Source organism: Oncorhynchus nerka, linkage group LG16 (assembly GCF_034236695.1).
Source record: "Oncorhynchus nerka isolate Pitt River linkage group LG16, Oner_Uvic_2.0, whole genome shotgun sequence".
NCBI classification, from domain to species: domain Eukaryota; kingdom Metazoa; phylum Chordata; class Actinopteri; order Salmoniformes; family Salmonidae; genus Oncorhynchus; species Oncorhynchus nerka.
In genome coordinates, this window is record NC_088411.1 from 4,007,686 (window position 1) to 4,012,738 (window position 5,053).

A 5,053-nucleotide genomic window follows, 5' to 3' on the forward strand; every position below is an offset into this window, starting at 1 on the left:
CTTATTTTATACGATAGATGTTTCGCTATGCTAAGGTTATTACGAGTGTACTGATATAAGTGTGATGCACGTGACATCCCGGCAATTTTGCGGAAAACCGCTTAATATCGGAGCTGCACTTCCCAACCCCTGCCAAATGTATGACCATAGACCCACAAATAATTCGAAAACAAATCACATTTTGATAAACTCCCATATCTATTGGGTGAAATACCACAGTGCGCAATCACAGCAGTAAGATTTGTGACCTGTTGCCACAAGAGCAACCAGTGGAGAACAAACACCATTGTAAATACAACCCATATTTATATTTATTTATTTTCCATTTTGTACTTGAACTATTTGCACATCATTACAACACTGTATGTATACATAATATGACATTTGAAATGTCTTCTACACTTTTGTGAGTGTAATGTTTACTGTTTATTTCACTTTTGTTTATTATCTATTTCACTTGCTTTGGCAATGTAAACATATGTTTCCCATTCCAATAAAGCCCTTTGAATTGAACTGACCAGCATCTCCCTCTCCATTGAATTCAGGCTGCTGACGTCAATACATCGAATATTTTTAAAAAAAAAAGATTAAAATAACGAGATTTATTCACCAATCCAAAGAGAGCAACCTTCAGTTGACAACGAATATGAATAGGGTGGAGACACAAGCATCTCGTCTTTATACCCAGTATCTCTAAATTCCCCTCTCATTTCTTTGAAGTATGACAAGGGTTATAGCGCTACCTATATGAGCACTACATCCCGAGGGGCTGATGTACGGAGATTGTGACATCCGGTTAAATGAAAGATCAAGATGTACCGTTGAAGTCGGGAGTTTACACACACTTAAATTGGAGTCATTAAAACTCGTTTTTCATCCACTCCACAAATTTCTTGTTAACAAACGATCGTTTTGGCAAGTCGGTTAGGACATCTACTTTGTGCATGACACAGGTCATTCTTCCAACAATTGTTCAAAAACAGATTATTTCACTTATAATCCACTGTATCACAATTCCAGTGGGTCAGAAGTTTACATACACTAAATTGACTGTACCTTTAAACAGCTTGGCAAATTCCAGAAAATTATGTCATGGCTTTAGAAGCTTCTGATAGGCTAATTGACATAATTTGAGTCAATTGGAGGTGTACCTGTGAATGTATTTCAAGGCCCACCTTCAAACTCAGTGCCTCTTTTGCTTGACATCATGGGAAATCAAAAGAACTCTGCCAAGACCTCCAAATACCCGAAGGTACCAAGTTCATCAGTACAAATAGTATACAAATAGTATGCAAGTATAAACACCATGGGACCATGCAGCCGTCATATCGCTTAGGAAGGAGACGTGTTCTGTCATCTTAGAGATGAACGTACTTTGGTGTGAAAAGTGCAAATCAATCACAGAACAACAGCAAAGGACCTTGTGAAGATGCTGGAAGAAACAGGTACAAAAGTATCTAAATCCGCAGTAAAATGAGTCCTATATCGACATAACTTAAAAGGCCACTCCTCAAGGAAGAAGCCACTGCGCCAAAACCACCATAAAAACCCAAAACTACGGTTCGCAACTGCACATGGGGACAAAGATTGTACTTTTTGGAGAAATGTCCTCTGGTCTGATGAAACAAAAATAGAACTGTTTGGCCATAATGACCATTGTTGTGTTTGGAGGAAAAAGGGGGAGGCTTGCAAGCTGAAGAACACCATCCCAACCGTGAAGCACGAGGGTGGCAGAATCATGTTGTGGAGGTGCTTTGCTGCAGGAAGGACTGGTGCACTTCACAAAATAGATGGCATCAGGAGGGAGGAAAATTATGTGGATATATTGAAGCAACATCTCAAGACATCAGTCAATAAGTTAAAGCTTGGTCGAAAATGGGTCTTCCAAATGGACAATGACCCCAAGCTTTCTTCCAAACTTCTGGAAAAATAGCAATGTCAAGGTATTAGAGTGGCCATCACAAACCCTGACCTCAATCCTATAGAAAATGTGTGGGCAGAACTGAGAACGCGTGTGCTAGCAAGGAGGCCTACAAACCTGACTCAGTTACACCAGCTCCGTCAGGAGGAATGGGCCAAAATGCACCCAACTTATTGTGGGAAGCTTGTGGAAGGCTACCTGAAACGTTTGACCCAAGTAAAACAATTGAAAGGCAATGCTACCAAATGCTAATTGAGTGTATGTAAACTTCCGACATCAACTGTATGTCAGAAGTGGGAAGAAGATTTATACTTGGAATATCCAGGAGGAAGGGAGGGGAGAAGGCAGAGGAGGTTTAAGAGAGAGAAGGAGGAAGAGGGTGAGCTTGAATCGGTTAAAAATGGCAGGAAAAAAGGGAGATGGTTTGTTAAAGAAGAATAGTCAAGCTTATTGGCATGTGACAGCAGTGTGTTGGAGGGAGGTTCCTATGTGTGAGAAGTGTGCATAAAGGCACGAGACAGTAGTGGTATTTGTAGGGGTGCCCATGGGGCTGATGATCAGAAATGTCCCTTGCGAGAGAGGCAGGTTGAGGTTTCTACATTTCGAGTAATGCAGAAGTTGTCATATGCTGAGGCAGTGAAGAAAGTAGAGAAAGATGGGCCAAAGGGGGATCCTGAGAGGAGTGGTGTGAGTAGGTGATCTGTACCAGTACAGAGGGATAAACCAACAAGTGATATGTTTCAGTAAGATTGGATTTTTAGCATTGATAGCAATGGTTAATAACTATACTGCAGGGATGGAATGTACACTACCGGTCACAAGTTTTAGAACAAGGGTTTTTCTTTATTTTTACTATTTTCTACATTGTAGAATAAATAGTGAAGACATCAAAACTATGAAAAAATACATATGGAATCATGTAACCAAAAAAGTGTTAAACAAATCAAAATATATTTTATATTTGAGATTGCTCAAATTGGTGAAGTGCCGCAGAGATGGTTGTCCTTCTGGAAGGTTCTCTCATCTCCAGAGAGGAATTCTAGAGCTCTGTCAGAGTGACCATCAGGTTCTTGGTCACCTCCCTGGCCAAGGCCTTTCTCCCCTGATTGCTCAGTTTGGCCAGCTCTAAGAGTCTTGGTGGTCTTGGTGGAAGAGAGAGTCTTGGTGGTTCTAAACATCTTCCATTTAAGAATGATGGAGGCTACTGTGTTCTTGGGGACCTTCAATGCTGTAGATGTTTTTTGGTACCCTTCTCCAGATCTGTGCCTTGAAATAATTCTGTCTCTGAGCTCTACGGACAATTCCTTTGACCTCATAGCGTTGTTTTTGCTCTGACATGCACTATGAACTCTGGGACCTTATATAGACAGGTGTGTGCCTTTCCAAATCATGTCCAATCAATTTACCATAGGTCGACTCCAATCAAGTTGTATAAACACCTCAAGGATGATCAATGGAAACAGGATGCACCTGAGCTCAATTGCGAGTTTCATAGTGAGGGTCTGACTATGTAAATAAGGTATGTTTTTTTTTAGTTTTAATACATTTGTAGATATTAAAAATAAAATAAACTTTTCTCTTTGTCATTATGGGGTATTGTGTGTAGATTGCTGAGGATTTTAATTTATTTTATCCATTTTAGAATACGGCTGTACCGTAACAAAATGTGGAAAAAGTCAAGTGATCTGAATATTTTCAGATTGGCCGTATACCACACCCAGTCATGCCTTATTGCTTAAGTATAGTAGGTGGCTGTAATGCAACATTTATTGTATGCCAACCGCCGTTAAACCTCATCGAAGAAGAAGATGTGCCACCTCGAGTCAGGTTATGTGTGTGTGTGTGTGTTTGCTTCTTTTATGCAAATTCAAAGTAATGAGACAGTGTGCTGACAAGAACAAAGAAACTTTATGATTGAATTTTTATTTCACCTTTATTTAACCAGGTAGGCTAGTTGAGAACAAGTTCTCATTTACAACTGCGACCTGGCCAAGATAAAGCATAGCAGTGTGAACAGACAACAACACAAAGTTACACATGGAGTAAACAATAAACAAGTCAATAACAAGTCTATATACATTGTGTGCAAAAGGCATGAGGAGGTAGGCGAATAATTACAATTTGGCAGATTAACACTGGAGTGATAAATTATCAAACGGTCATGTGCAGGTAGAGATACTGGTGTGCAAAAGAGCAAAAGTAAATAAATAAAAACAGTATGGGGATGAGGTAGGTAAATTGGGTGGGCTATTTACTGATGGACTATGTACAGCTGCAGCGATCGGTTAGCTGCTCAGATAGCAGATGTTTAAAGTTGGCGAGGGAGATAAAAGTCTCCAACTTCAGCGATTTTTGCAAATCGTTCCAGTCACAGGCAGCAGAGAACTGGAAAGAAAGGCGGCCAAATGAGGTGTTGGCTTTAGGGATGGTCAGTGAGATACACCTGCTGGAGCGCGTGCTATGGGTGGGTGTTGCCATCGTGACCAGTGAACTGAGATAAGGCGGAGCTTTACCTAGCATGGACTTGTAGATGACCTGGAGCCAGTGGGTCTGGCGACGAATATGTAGCGAGGACCAGCCGACTAGAGCATACAGGTCGCAGTGGTGGGTGGTATAAGGTGCTTTAGTAACAAAACGGATGGCACTGTGATAAACTGCATCCAGTTTGCTGAGTAGAGTATTGGAAGTTATTTTGTAGATGACATCGCCGAAGTCGAGGATTGGTAGGATAGTCAGTTTTACTAGGGTAAGTTTGGCGGCGTGAGTGAAGGAGGCTTTGTTGCGGAATAGAAAGCCGACTCTAGATTTGATTTTAGATTGGAGATGTTTGATATGAGTCTGGAAGGAGAGTTTACAGTCTAGCCAGACACCTAGGTACTTATAGATGTCCACATATTCTAGGTCGGAACCATCCAGGGTGGTGATGCTAGTCGGGCGTGCGGGTGCAGGCAGCGAACGGTTGAAAAGCATGCATTTGGTTTTACTAGCGTTTAAGAGCAGTTGGAGGCCACAGAAGGTGTTATATGGCATTGGAGCTCGTTTGGAGGTTAGATAGCACAGTGTCCAAGGAAGGGTCAGAAGTATACAGAATGGTGTCGTCTGCGTAGACGTGGATCAGGGAATCGCCCGCAG